Below are 14,102 nucleotides of genomic sequence, written 5' to 3'. Positions count from 1 at the left end.
GCGCCTTAACGCCAGCCTGGCGGCCGGCCCGCCCCGGCAGGGCCCCCTCGCCCGCCCAGGCAGGGGGAACGGAGGTCTCGGGTATCGGGCGGCGGCGGAGGGTTTGGCGACCACCTCCCAGCCCAGGGCGGCCGTGACCCAGCAAACCCTTCGGCGCTTGGCGCCCCGCCCAAGATCCCGCACGTCGCTCACAGGGACGTGGCCCCGGAGGCTTCAGGGCCCGGGGCCCGCGGTCCCTTGGGCATCGGCCCTGCCCGCCCACGCGGCGCTAGGCGCAGCCCGGCCGCAGCCCGGGCCGGCCCTCCTGCCCGACAGCAGCCGGCCCGAAGCCACCGGGAGCCACCATTGAGTCGCCACGGCCCCTCAGCCCCGGCAAGGCCACCCTTGCCCCCACACCCCCACGCCGAGCTCAGGACCCCGCCCCTGGTGGCCGGCAGGCCCGGGGAAGCGGCCCCTGCCCTCGATCCCGCTCCCGCACCCGGCCGCGGTGACACGCCAGAGGGGCGGGGTGGTGGCGGGGCGGGCCTTTTGTCGGAGGGAGCTGTGGAGGGACACACCCGCACACAGGTGGCGGCGCCGGGGCTGGGCGCCGGTGGCGGCGGCCAGGTGCAGGTCGAGGGGCTCGCGGGCCGAAAGGACGGCCAGTGGGCCCGCGGCGGAGTCTGGGTCCGGGCCAGCCACCCCGGGAGCGTCTGGGGTGCGGCTGCCTTCCAGGGCCGCCTTCTGGCCGCCTGGCCGGCCGGGCCGGCGGGGTGCGCCCCCGCCGGCGCGCGCCGTGGTGGGAGGGGCCTGAGGAGGTGGGGCCTGCACCGGGGCCCGGCGGGGGCGGAGCCGGCGGCCCCCGCCGCGGGCGAGTAAAGGAGAAGGCGGGCGGAGCGGGAGGCAAAAAGCCTACAGCACCCGGTATTCCCAGGCGGTCTCCCATCCAAGTACTAACCAGGCCCGACCCTGCTTAGCTTCCGAGATCAGACGAGATCGGGCGCGTTCAGGGTGGTATGGCCGTAGACGGGGGCGGGGGGCCGCGGGCGGCCCCTTGAGGCCCAGTTTCGCTGGCGCTGGCGCCTTAACGCCAGCCTGGCGGCCAGCCCGCCCCGGCAGGGCCCCCTCGCCCGCCCAGGCAGGGGGAACGGAGGTCTCGGGTATCGGGCGGCGGCGGAGGGTTTGGCGACCACCTCCCAGCCCAGGGCGGCCGTGACCCAGCAAACCCTTCGGCGCTTGGCGCCCCGCCCAAGATCCCGCACGTCGCTCACAGGGACGTGGCCCCGGAGGCTTCAGGGCCCGGGAACCGCGGTCCCTTGGGCGTCGGCCCTGCCCGCCCACGCGGCGCTAGGCGCAGCCCGGCCGCAGCCCGGGCCGGCCCTCCTGCCCGACAGCAGCCGGCCCGAAGCCACCGGGAGCCACCATTGAGTCGCCACGGCCCCTCAGCCCCGGCAAGGCCACCCTTGCCCCCACACCCCCCCGCCGAGCTCAGGACCCCGCCCCTGGTGGCCGGCAGGCCCGGGGAAGCGGCCCCTGCCCTCGATCCCGCTCCCGCACCCGGCCGCGGTGACACGCCAGAGGGGCGGGGTGGTGGCGGGGCGGGCCTTTTGTCGGAGGGAGCTGTGGAGGGACACACCGGCACACAGGTGGTGGCGCCGGGGCTGGGTGCCGGTGGGGGCGGCCAGATGCAGGTCGAGGGGCTCGCGGGCCGAAAGGACGGCAACTGGGCCCATGGCGGAGTCTGGGTCTGGAGGGCTCTGAGCCTCCATCCGCTCTGGTGCCTCGGGTCTACCGGCCCGAAGCCTGGTAGCGCGACACCCCACCGGCCCACAGACGTAGCCTCCCCAGCTGTGCTCACAGCGAGTCCAACCGCAGCCTGCATCCCTCCACGGGACACTTGGATTACTCCCGCGATCCCCACGAGGTGCGGCACCCGGCGGCCGAATGGGCTGAGATCCTGCCCTTGCGGCGCCCTGTGGCCACCTCCGCCTCCCTCACGGTACTGGCCGAGGCCTCGGACCAGCGGGCCCCGGCTCCCAGCTCAGCGCTGCTCCTCCGCCCCTCTCACCTCCTGCCCGACATCCAGGCTACCGAGCACCCTCCACCCCCGCCCACCTTCATGCCACTCAGCCGGAACCCGGGAGGCAATGCCAACTACCAGGTGTATGACAGTCTGGTGCTGAAGCGGCAACCGCAGGAGGGCCAAGCGCGGGCCAACTCGCTGCTACCTTCCACCTCGGCCTCCAGGCCCTCTCTGCACGGGAGCCAGACTGGGAAAATGAACTTACCAGCAGCAAATGGCGGCAGGGGCAGGGGGCGGCAGGGCATGGAGAGAGGAATAAAGAGCGCCAGAGTCCAGGAAACATTGGTGGTCTGTGGCTTGGAAGCGCCACTCCTTCTGCCAGCCTGGGTCCCTGCGCTTGGCTTCCTGCAATAAGAAGCCAGTGTCCCCTTCTTGGCCTGAGGGTCCCTTTGGTTTAGTGGCCACAGTTGTGCCAGCAGGCCCCTCCTGGTCCTATACCATGCACTAAGTACATCTGCAGCTGCAGACTCCAAACCCCTGGTCTCTGGGCACCTCCTCTGTGTCTCAGCTGTCCCTGTCCACAGAGAGCCTCATACAAGAAGTTGCTTCCAAACTGGGAGGTTCCACATCTGGGCAGGTCCAGCTCCAGGCCCAGTGAAGGGCATGAAGAAGGCTGAGGCTCTGGACTCCAGCCAGGCCTTCAGCAGGCCTCTGAGGCCAAGGTCTTCCTAGTCTCAAGAGGGGCCAAGAGACGCAATGTGTCATTTGAACAAGTGAGTCAGCGGGCGGTGAGCGAATGAATGACCGCTCGAGGGGATGTATGCCGGCCACCGGGCCCTGTTTGACTGTCCAGGCTCAGCTTACCTGACCCTGGTTACCAGGGAATGCCACTCTGGGCCCTCCTTTTCATCCCCCTCCCTCACTGTGACCTCACCACCTGCCCCATTATGACCCAGTCTGGCTCCCAGTTAAAACTGGAGGGCAGAGGGCCCAGGCAGTCCTGGGACCAACGGCCATGGGTGAGCGAAACTACTACCGAGCCGAGCCGTTCACTGGCCCCATCCCCAGGAAATGCCAGGAGCAAGGATACTCAATTCTTCTGATCCCGGTCAGCTTCATCTTGCTCAACGTGGGGATCAACATGGTGACTATGGTCAGGGCAGGATCTGTGCAGCGCGGCTGGGGGAGCCCTGGGGTCTTGAAGGGGCTGAGGTGGGAGGGCTGCTGGGGTGTGACCGGACAAGGGTTGGATTTCAGGGCTCACCCTGCTCCCGGCCTCCCCCCTCCCCTTCTTCCCTCAACTCTGGAGGCATCTGAAGAGATTCTTGCGGGCACTTTTCAATCGTATTTTCCACAAAGGTGAGTGGGCGCCGGCGTGGGTTCAGGGGATGTGGGCCTGTCCCCTTTCTTCTATCCCTGCCTTGATTCTCAGCCCCTCAGGAACCCAGGCCCTGACCCATCTCGCCTTTCCCCACAGACAAGCAAGCCAGCTGTGTAGGCACCCATCGCATGTGCATGCGCTGCTCCGTGGATCCCAAGAACCTGTGCTCAAGAGTTTCTTCCCACTTCTGCCATCGCCCAAGCTTCCTGCTCGGGCAGGTAAACCACCTTGACTACTGCCTGCAGCGGGGCTCGGCGGGGGCGGAGCCGGCGGCCCCCCCGCCGCGGGCGAGTAAAGGAGAAGGCGGGCGGAGCGGGAGGCAAAAAGCCTACAGCACCCGGTATTCCCAGGCGGTCTCCCATCCAAGTACTAACCAGGCCCGACCCTGCTTAGCTTCCGAGATCAGACGAGATCGGGCGCGTTCAGGGTGGTATGGCCGTAGACGGGGGCGGGGGCCGACGGCTGCCTCTTGAGGCCCAGTTTCGCTGGCGCTGGCGCCTTAACGCCAGCCTGGCGGCCGGCCCGCCCCGGCAGGGCCCCCTCGCCCGCCCAGGCAGGGGGAACGGAGGTCTCGGGTATCGGGCGGTGGCGGAGGGTTTGGCGACCACCTCCCAGCCCAGGGCGGCCGTGACCCAGCAAACCCTTCGGCGCTTGGCGCCCCGCCCAAGATCCCGCACGTCGCTCACAGGGACGTGGCCCCGGAGGCTTCAGGGCCCGGGGCCCGCGGTCCCTTGGGCATCGGCCCTGCCCGCCCACGCGGCGCTAGGCGCAGCCCGGCCGCAGCCCGGGCCGGCCCTCCTGCCCGACAGCAGCCGGCCCGAAGCCACCGGGAGCCACCATTGAGTCGCCACGGCCCCTCAGCCCCGGCAAGGCCACCCTTGCCCCCACACCCCCACGCCGAGCTCAGGACCCCGCCCCTGGTGGCCGGCAGGCCCGGGGAAGCGGCCCCTGCCCTCGATCCCGCTCCCGCACCCGGCCGCGGTGACACGCCAGAGGGGCGGGGTGGTGGCGGGGCGGGCCTTTTGTCGGAGGGAGCTGTGGAGGGACACACCCGCACACAGGTGGCGGCGCCGGGGCTGGGCGCCGGTGGCGGCGGCCAGGTGCAGGTCGAGGGGCTCGCGGGCCGAAAGGACGGCCAGTGGGCCCGCGGCGGAGTCTGGGTCCGGGCCAGCCACCCCGGGAGCGTCTGGGGTGCGGCTGCCTTCCAGGGCCGCCTTCTGGCCGCCTGGCCGGCCGGGCCGGCGGGGTGCGCCCCCGCCGGCGCGCGCCGTGGTGGGAGGGGCCTGAGGAGGTGGGGCCTGCAGCGGGGCCCGGCGGGGGCGGAGCCGGCGGCCCCCGCCGCGGGCGAGTAAAGGAGAAGGCGGGCGGAGCGGGAGGCAAAAAGCCTACAGCACCCGGTATTCCCAGGCGGTCTCCCATCCAAGTACTAACCAGGCCCGACCCTGCTTAGCTTCCGAGATCAGACGAGATCGGGCGCGTTCAGGGTGGTATGGCCGTAGACGGGGGCGGGGGGCCGCGGGCGGCCCCTTGAGGCCCAGTTTCGCTGGCGCTGGCGCCTTAACGCCAGCCTGGCGGCCAGCCCGCCCCGGCAGGGCCCCCTCGCCCGCCCAGGCAGGGGGAACGGAGGTCTCGGGTATCGGGCGGCGGCGGAGGGTTTGGCGACCACCTCCCAGCCCAGGGCGGCCGTGACCCAGCAAACCCTTCGGCGCTTGGCGCCCCGCCCAAGATCCCGCACGTCGCTCACAGGGACGTGGCCCCGGAGGCTTCAGGGCCCGGGAACCGCGGTCCCTTGGGCGTCGGCCCTGCCCGCCCACGCGGCGCTAGGCGCAGCCCGGCCGCAGCCCGGGCCGGCCCTCCTGCCCGACAGCAGCCGGCCCGAAGCCACCGGGAGCCACCATTGAGTCGCCACGGCCCCTCAGCCCCGGCAAGGCCACCCTTGCCCCCACACCCCCCCGCCGAGCTCAGGACCCCGCCCCTGGTGGCCGGCAGGCCCGGGGAAGCGGCCCCTGCCCTCGATCCCGCTCCCGCACCCGGCCGCGGTGACACGCCAGAGGGGCGGGGTGGTGGCGGGGCGGGCCTTTTGTCGGAGGGAGCTGTGGAGGGACACACCGGCACACAGGTGGTGGCGCCGGGGCTGGGTGCCGGTGGGGGCGGCCAGATGCAGGTCGAGGGGCTCGCGGGCCGAAAGGACGGCAACTGGGCCCATGGCGGAGTCTGGGTCTGGAGGGCTCTGAGCCTCCATCCGCTCTGGTGCCTCGGGTCTACCGGCCCGAAGCCTGGTAGCGCGACACCCCACCGGCCCACAGACGTAGCCTCCCCAGCTGTGCTCACAGCGAGTCCAACCGCAGCCTGCATCCCTCCACGGGACACTTGGATTACTCCCGCGATCCCCACGAGGTGCGGCACCCGGCGGCCGAATGGGCTGAGATCCTGCCCTTGCGGCGCCCTGTGGCCACCTCCGCCTCCCTCACGGTACTGGCCGAGGCCTCGGACCAGCGGGCCCCGGCTCCCAGCTCAGCGCTGCTCCTCCGCCCCTCTCACCTCCTGCCCGACATCCAGGCTACCGAGCACCCTCCACCCCCGCCCACCTTCATGCCACTCAGCCGGAACCCGGGAGGCAATGCCAACTACCAGGTGTATGACAGTCTGGTGCTGAAGCGGCAACCGCAGGAGGGCCAAGCGCGGGCCAACTCGCTGCTACCTTCCACCTCGGCCTCCAGGCCCTCTCTGCACGGGAGCCAGACTGGGAAAATGAACTTACCAGCAGCAAATGGGGGCAGGGGCAGGGGGCGGCAGGGCATGGAGAGAGGAATAAAGAGCGCCAGAGTCCAGGAAACATTGGTGGTCTGTGGCTTGGAAGCGCCACTCCTTCTGCCAGCCTGGGTCCCTGCGCTTGGCTTCCTGCAATAAGAAGCCAGTGTCCCCTTCTTGGCCTGAGGGTCCCTTTGGTTTAGTGGCCACAGTTGTGCCAGCAGGCCCCTCCTGGTCCTATACCATGCACTAAGTACATCTGCAGCTGCAGACTCCAAACCCCTGGTCTCTGGGCACCTCCTCTGTGTCTCAGCTGTCCCTGTCCACAGAGAGCCTCATACAAGAAGTTGCTTCCAAACTGGGAGGTTCCACATCTGGGCAGGTCCAGCTCCAGGCCCAGTGAAGGGCATGAAGAAGGCTGAGGCTCTGGACTCCAGCCAGGCCTTCAGCAGGCCTCTGAGGCCAAGGTCTTCCTAGTCTCAAGAGGGGCCAAGAGACGCAATGTGTCATTTGAACAAGTGAGTCAGCGGGCGGTGAGCGAATGAATGACCGCTCGAGGGGATGTATGCCGGCCACCGGGCCCTGTTTGACTGTCCAGGCTCAGCTTACCTGACCCTGGTTACCAGGGAATGCCACTCTGGGCCCTCCTTTTCATCCCCCTCCCTCACTGTGACCTCACCACCTGCCCCATTATGACCCAGTCTGGCTCCCAGTTAAAACTGGAGGGCAGAGGGCCCAGGCAGTCCTGGGACCAACGGCCATGGGTGAGCGAAACTACTACCGAGCCGAGCCGTTCACTGGCCCCATCCCCAGGAAATGCCAGGAGCAAGGATACTCAATTCTTCTGATCCCGGTCAGCTTCATCTTGCTCAACGTGGGGATCAACATGGTGACTATGGTCAGGGCAGGATCTGTGCAGCGCGGCTGGGGGAGCCCTGGGGTCTTGAAGGGGCTGAGGTGGGAGGGCTGCTGGGGTGTGACCGGACAAGGGTTGGATTTCAGGGCTCACCCTGCTCCCGGCCTCCCCCCTCCCCTTCTTCCCTCAACTCTGGAGGCATCTGAAGAGATTCTTGCGGGCACTTTTCAATCGTATTTTCCACAAAGGTGAGTGGGCGCCGGCGTGGGTTCAGGGGATGTGGGCCTGTCCCCTTTCTTCTATCCCTGCCTTGATTCTCAGCCCCTCAGGAACCCAGGCCCTGACCCATCTCGCCTTTCCCCACAGACAAGCAAGCCAGCTGTGTAGGCACCCATCGCATGTGCATGCGCTGCTCCGTGGATCCCAAGAACCTGTGCTCAAGAGTTTCTTCCCACTTCTGCCATCGCCCAAGCTTCCTGCTCGGGCAGGTAAACCACCTTGACTACTGCCTGCAGCGGGGCTCGGCGGGGGCGGAGCCGGCGGCCCCCCCGCCGCGGGCGAGTAAAGGAGAAGGCGGGCGGAGCGGGAGGCAAAAAGCCTACAGCACCCGGTATTCCCAGGCGGTCTCCCATCCAAGTACTAACCAGGCCCGACCCTGCTTAGCTTCCGAGATCAGACGAGATCGGGCGCGTTCAGGGTGGTATGGCCGTAGACGGGGGCGGGGGCCGACGGCTGCCTCTTGAGGCCCAGTTTCGCTGGCGCTGGCGCCTTAACGCCAGCCTGGCGGCCGGCCCGCCCCGGCAGGGCCCCCTCGCCCGCCCAGGCAGGGGGAACGGAGGTCTCGGGTATCGGGCGGTGGCGGAGGGTTTGGCGACCACCTCCCAGCCCAGGGCGGCCGTGACCCAGCAAACCCTTCGGCGCTTGGCGCCCCGCCCAAGATCCCGCACGTCGCTCACAGGGACGTGGCCCCGGAGGCTTCAGGGCCCGGGGCCCGCGGTCCCTTGGGCATCGGCCCTGCCCGCCCACGCGGCGCTAGGCGCAGCCCGGCCGCAGCCCGGGCCGGCCCTCCTGCCCGACAGCAGCCGGCCCGAAGCCACCGGGAGCCACCATTGAGTCGCCACGGCCCCTCAGCCCCGGCAAGGCCACCCTTGCCCCCACACCCCCACGCCGAGCTCAGGACCCCGCCCCTGGTGGCCGGCAGGCCCGGGGAAGCGGCCCCTGCCCTCGATCCCGCTCCCGCACCCGGCCGCGGTGACACGCCAGAGGGGCGGGGTGGTGGCGGGGCGGGCCTTTTGTCGGAGGGAGCTGTGGAGGGACACACCCGCACACAGGTGGCGGCGCCGGGGCTGGGCGCCGGTGGCGGCGGCCAGGTGCAGGTCGAGGGGCTCGCGGGCCGAAAGGACGGCCAGTGGGCCCGCGGCGGAGTCTGGGTCCGGGCCAGCCACCCCGGGAGCGTCTGGGGTGCGGCTGCCTTCCAGGGCCGCCTTCTGGCCGCCTGGCCGGCCGGGCCGGCGGGGTGCGCCCCCGCCGGCGCGCGCCGTGGTGGGAGGGGCCTGAGGAGGTGGGGCCTGCAGCGGGGCCCGGCGGGGGCGGAGCCGGCGGCCCCCGCCGCGGGCGAGTAAAGGAGAAGGCGGGCGGAGCGGGAGGCAAAAAGCCTACAGCACCCGGTATTCCCAGGCGGTCTCCCATCCAAGTACTAACCAGGCCCGACCCTGCTTAGCTTCCGAGATCAGACGAGATCGGGCGCGTTCAGGGTGGTATGGCCGTAGACGGGGGCGGGGGGCCGCGGGCGGCCCCTTGAGGCCCAGTTTCGCTGGCGCTGGCGCCTTAACGCCAGCCTGGCGGCCAGCCCGCCCCGGCAGGGCCCCCTCGCCCGCCCAGGCAGGGGGAACGGAGGTCTCGGGTATCGGGCGGCGGCGGAGGGTTTGGCGACCACCTCCCAGCCCAGGGCGGCCGTGACCCAGCAAACCCTTCGGCGCTTGGCGCCCCGCCCAAGATCCCGCACGTCGCTCACAGGGACGTGGCCCCGGAGGCTTCAGGGCCCGGGAACCGCGGTCCCTTGGGCGTCGGCCCTGCCCGCCCACGCGGCGCTAGGCGCAGCCCGGCCGCAGCCCGGGCCGGCCCTCCTGCCCGACAGCAGCCGGCCCGAAGCCACCGGGAGCCACCATTGAGTCGCCACGGCCCCTCAGCCCCGGCAAGGCCACCCTTGCCCCCACACCCCCCCGCCGAGCTCAGGACCCCGCCCCTGGTGGCCGGCAGGCCCGGGGAAGCGGCCCCTGCCCTCGATCCCGCTCCCGCACCCGGCCGCGGTGACACGCCAGAGGGGCGGGGTGGTGGCGGGGCGGGCCTTTTGTCGGAGGGAGCTGTGGAGGGACACACCGGCACACAGGTGGTGGCGCCGGGGCTGGGTGCCGGTGGGGGCGGCCAGATGCAGGTCGAGGGGCTCGCGGGCCGAAAGGACGGCAACTGGGCCCATGGCGGAGTCTGGGTCTGGAGGGCTCTGAGCCTCCATCCGCTCTGGTGCCTCGGGTCTACCGGCCCGAAGCCTGGTAGCGCGACACCCCACCGGCCCACAGACGTAGCCTCCCCAGCTGTGCTCACAGCGAGTCCAACCGCAGCCTGCATCCCTCCACGGGACACTTGGATTACTCCCGCGATCCCCACGAGGTGCGGCACCCGGCGGCCGAATGGGCTGAGATCCTGCCCTTGCGGCGCCCTGTGGCCACCTCCGCCTCCCTCACGGTACTGGCCGAGGCCTCGGACCAGCGGGCCCCGGCTCCCAGCTCAGCGCTGCTCCTCCGCCCCTCTCACCTCCTGCCCGACATCCAGGCTACCGAGCACCCTCCACCCCCGCCCACCTTCATGCCACTCAGCCGGAACCCGGGAGGCAATGCCAACTACCAGGTGTATGACAGTCTGGTGCTGAAGCGGCAACCGCAGGAGGGCCAAGCGCGGGCCAACTCGCTGCTACCTTCCACCTCGGCCTCCAGGCCCTCTCTGCACGGGAGCCAGACTGGGAAAATGAACTTACCAGCAGCAAATGGGGGCAGGGGCAGGGGGCGGCAGGGCATGGAGAGAGGAATAAAGAGCGCCAGAGTCCAGGAAACATTGGTGGTCTGTGGCTTGGAAGCGCCACTCCTTCTGCCAGCCTGGGTCCCTGCGCTTGGCTTCCTGCAATAAGAAGCCAGTGTCCCCTTCTTGGCCTGAGGGTCCCTTTGGTTTAGTGGCCACAGTTGTGCCAGCAGGCCCCTCCTGGTCCTATACCATGCACTAAGTACATCTGCAGCTGCAGACTCCAAACCCCTGGTCTCTGGGCACCTCCTCTGTGTCTCAGCTGTCCCTGTCCACAGAGAGCCTCATACAAGAAGTTGCTTCCAAACTGGGAGGTTCCACATCTGGGCAGGTCCAGCTCCAGGCCCAGTGAAGGGCATGAAGAAGGCTGAGGCTCTGGACTCCAGCCAGGCCTTCAGCAGGCCTCTGAGGCCAAGGTCTTCCTAGTCTCAAGAGGGGCCAAGAGACGCAATGTGTCATTTGAACAAGTGAGTCAGCGGGCGGTGAGCGAATGAATGACCGCTCGAGGGGATGTATGCCGGCCACCGGGCCCTGTTTGACTGTCCAGGCTCAGCTTACCTGACCCTGGTTACCAGGGAATGCCACTCTGGGCCCTCCTTTTCATCCCCCTCCCTCACTGTGACCTCACCACCTGCCCCATTATGACCCAGTCTGGCTCCCAGTTAAAACTGGAGGGCAGAGGGCCCAGGCAGTCCTGGGACCAACGGCCATGGGTGAGCGAAACTACTACCGAGCCGAGCCGTTCACTGGCCCCATCCCCAGGAAATGCCAGGAGCAAGGATACTCAATTCTTCTGATCCCGGTCAGCTTCATCTTGCTCAACGTGGGGATCAACATGGTGACTATGGTCAGGGCAGGATCTGTGCAGCGCGGCTGGGGGAGCCCTGGGGTCTTGAAGGGGCTGAGGTGGGAGGGCTGCTGGGGTGTGACCGGACAAGGGTTGGATTTCAGGGCTCACCCTGCTCCCGGCCTCCCCCCTCCCCTTCTTCCCTCAACTCTGGAGGCATCTGAAGAGATTCTTGCGGGCACTTTTCAATCGTATTTTCCACAAAGGTGAGTGGGCGCCGGCGTGGGTTCAGGGGATGTGGGCCTGTCCCCTTTCTTCTATCCCTGCCTTGATTCTCAGCCCCTCAGGAACCCAGGCCCTGACCCATCTCGCCTTTCCCCACAGACAAGCAAGCCAGCTGTGTAGGCACCCATCGCATGTGCATGCGCTGCTCCGTGGATCCCAAGAACCTGTGCTCAAGAGTTTCTTCCCACTTCTGCCATCGCCCAAGCTTCCTGCTCGGGCAGGTAAACCACCTTGACTACTGCCTGCAGCGGGGCTCGGCGGGGGCGGAGCCGGCGGCCCCCCCGCCGCGGGCGAGTAAAGGAGAAGGCGGGCGGAGCGGGAGGCAAAAAGCCTACAGCACCCGGTATTCCCAGGCGGTCTCCCATCTAAGTACTAACCAGGCCCGACCCTGCTTAGCTTCCGAGATCAGACGAGATCGGGCGCGTTCAGGGTGGTATGGCCGTAGACGGGGGCGGGGGCCGACGGCTGCCTCTTGAGGCCCAGTTTCGCTGGCGCTGGCGCCTTAACGCCAGCCTGGCGGCCGGCCCGCCCCGGCAGGGCCCCCTCGCCCGCCCAGGCAGGGGGAACGGAGGTCTCGGGTATCGGGCGGCGGCGGAGGGTTTGGCGACCACCTCCCAGCCCAGGGCGGCCGTGACCCAGCAAACCCTTCGGCGCTTGGCGCCCCGCCCAAGATCCCGCACGTCGCTCACAGGGACGTGGCCCCGGAGGCTTCAGGGCCCGGGGCCCGCGGTCCCTTGGGCATCGGCCCTGCCCGCCCACGCGGCGCTAGGCGCAGACCGGCCGCAGCCCGGGCCGGCCCTCCTGCCCGACAGCAGCCGGCCCGAAGCCACCGGGAGCCACCATTGAGTCGCCACGGCCCCTCAGCCCCGGCAAGGCCACCCTTGCCCCCACACCCCCCGCCGAGCTCAGGACCCCGCCCCTGGTGGCCGGCAGGCCCCGGGAAGCGGCCCCTGCCCTCGATCCCGCTCCCGCACCCGGCCGCGGTGACACGCCAGAGGGGCGGGGTGTGGGGGGGCTTGGCTTTTGTCGGAGGGAGCTGTGGAGGGACACACCGGCACACAGGTGGCGGCGCCGGGGCTGGGCGCCGGTGGGGCCGGCCAGGTGCAGGTCGAGGGGCTCGCGGGCCGAAAGGACGGCAACTGGGCCCGCGGCGGAGTCTGGGTCTGGAAGGCTCTGAGCCTGCATCCGCTCTGGTGCCTCGGGTCTACCGGCCCGACGCCTGATAGCGTGACACCCCACCGGCCCACAGACGTAGCCTCCCCAGCTGTGCTCACAGCGAGTCCAACCGCAGCCTGCATCCCTCCGCGGGACACTTGGATTACTCCCGCGATCCCCACGAGGTGCGGCACCCGGCGGCCGAATGGGCTGAGATCCTGCCCTTGCGGCGCCCTGTGGCCACCTCCGCCTCCCTCACGGTACTGGCCGAGGCCTCGGACCAGCGGGCCCCGGCTCCCAGCTCAGTGCTTCTCCTCCGCCCCTCTCACCTCCTGCCCGACGTCCAGGCTACCGAGCACCCTCCACCCCCGCCCACCTTCATGCCACTCAGCCGGAACCCGGGAGGCAATGCCAACTACCAGGTGTATGACAGTCTGGTGCTGAAGCGGCAACCGCAGGAGGGCCAAGCGCGGGCCAACTCGCTGCTACCTTCCACCTCGGCCTCCAGGCCCTCTCTGCACGGGAGCCAGACTGGGAAAATGAACTTACCAGCAGCAAATGGGGGCAGGGGCAGGGGGCGGCAGGGCATGGAGAGAGGAATAAAGAGCGCCAGAGTCCAGGAAACATTGGTGGTCTGTGGCTTGGAAGCGCCACTCCTTCTGCCAGCCTGGGTCCCTGCGCTTGGCTTCCTGCAATAAGAAGCCAGTGTCCCCTTCTTGGCCTGAGGGTCCCTTTGGTTTAGTGGCCACAGTTGTGCCAGCAGGCCCCTCCTGGTCCTATACCATGCACTAAGTACATCTGCAGCTGCAGACTCCAAACCCCTGGTCTCTGGGCACCTCCTCTGTGTCTCAGCTGTCCCTGTCCACAGAGAGCCTCATACAAGAAGTTGCTTCCAAACTGGGAGGTTCCACATCTGGGCAGGTCCAGCTCCAGGCCCAGTGAAGGGCATGAAGAAGGCTGAGGCTCTGGACTCCAGCCAGGCCTTCAGCAGGCCTCTGAGGCCAAGGTCTTCCTAGTCTCAAGAGGGGCCAAGAGACGCAATGTGTCATTTGAACAAGTGAGTCAGCGGGCAGTGAGCGAATGAATGACCGCTCGAGGGGATGTATGCCGGCCACCGGGTCCTGTTTGACTGTCCAGGCTCAGCTTACCTGACCCTGGTTACCAGGGAATGCCACTCTGGGCCCTCCTTTTCATCCCCCTCCCTCACTGTGACCTCACCACCTGCCCCATTATGACCCAGTCTGGCTCCCAGTTAAAACTGGAGGGCAGAGGGCCCAGGCAGTCCTGGGACCAACGGCCATGGGTGAGCGAAACTACTACCGAGCCGAGCCGTTCACTGGCCCCATCCCCAGGAAATGCCAGGAGCAAGGATACTCAATTCTTCTGATCCCGGTCAGCTTCATCTTGCTCAACGTGGGGATCAACATGGTGACTATGGTCAGGGCAGGATCTGTGCAGCGCGGCTGGGGGAGCCCTGGGGTCTTGAAGGGGCTGAGGTGGGAGGGCTGCTGGGGTGTGACCGGACAAGGGTTGGATTTCAGGGCTCACCCTGCTCCCGGCCTCCCCCCTCCCCTTCTTCCCTCAACTCTGGAGGCATCTGAAGAGATTCTTGCGGGCACTTTTCAATCGTATTTTCCACAAAGGTGAGTGGGCGCCGGCGTGGGTTCAGGGGATGTGGGCCTGTCCCCTTTCTTCTATCCCTGCCTTGATTCTCAGCCCCTCAGGAACCCAGGCCCTGACCCATCTCGCCTTTCCCCACAGACAAGCAAGCCAGCTGTGTAGGCACCCATCGCATGTGCATGCGCTGCTCCGT

At 68.5% G+C, this 14,102-nt stretch overlaps 6 non-coding genes across 6 annotated transcripts; all 6 read right to left on the bottom strand.

Moving 5' to 3' along the window:
- Positions 1-888: 888 nt before the first annotated feature.
- On the bottom strand, positions 889-1,007 carry LOC137213500 (5S ribosomal RNA). Its single transcript, XR_010938138.1, has one exon. It is a non-coding gene; the product is annotated as a 5S ribosomal RNA (ribosomal RNA).
- Positions 1,008-3,708: 2,701 nt separating this feature from the next.
- On the bottom strand, positions 3,709-3,827 carry LOC137213499 (5S ribosomal RNA). The gene has a single exon (XR_010938137.1). It is a non-coding gene; the product is annotated as a 5S ribosomal RNA (ribosomal RNA).
- A 938-nt stretch (positions 3,828-4,765) lies between these two features.
- Positions 4,766-4,884, bottom strand: LOC137213498 (5S ribosomal RNA). The gene has a single exon (XR_010938136.1). It is a non-coding gene; the product is annotated as a 5S ribosomal RNA (ribosomal RNA).
- Positions 4,885-7,585: 2,701 nt separating this feature from the next.
- Positions 7,586-7,704, bottom strand: LOC137213497 (5S ribosomal RNA). The gene has a single exon (XR_010938135.1). It is a non-coding gene; the product is annotated as a 5S ribosomal RNA (ribosomal RNA).
- Positions 7,705-8,642: 938 nt separating this feature from the next.
- On the bottom strand, positions 8,643-8,761 carry LOC137213496 (5S ribosomal RNA). Its single transcript, XR_010938134.1, has one exon. It is a non-coding gene; the product is annotated as a 5S ribosomal RNA (ribosomal RNA).
- Positions 8,762-11,462: 2,701 nt separating this feature from the next.
- On the bottom strand, positions 11,463-11,581 carry LOC137213515 (5S ribosomal RNA). The gene has a single exon (XR_010938152.1). It is a non-coding gene; the product is annotated as a 5S ribosomal RNA (ribosomal RNA).
- Positions 11,582-14,102: the final 2,521 nt, after the last annotated feature.

This window comes from Pseudorca crassidens, chromosome 19, assembly GCF_039906515.1.
Source record: "Pseudorca crassidens isolate mPseCra1 chromosome 19, mPseCra1.hap1, whole genome shotgun sequence".
NCBI classification, from domain to species: domain Eukaryota; kingdom Metazoa; phylum Chordata; class Mammalia; order Artiodactyla; family Delphinidae; genus Pseudorca; species Pseudorca crassidens.
This window is presented reverse-complemented; position numbering and strand designations above follow the sequence as displayed.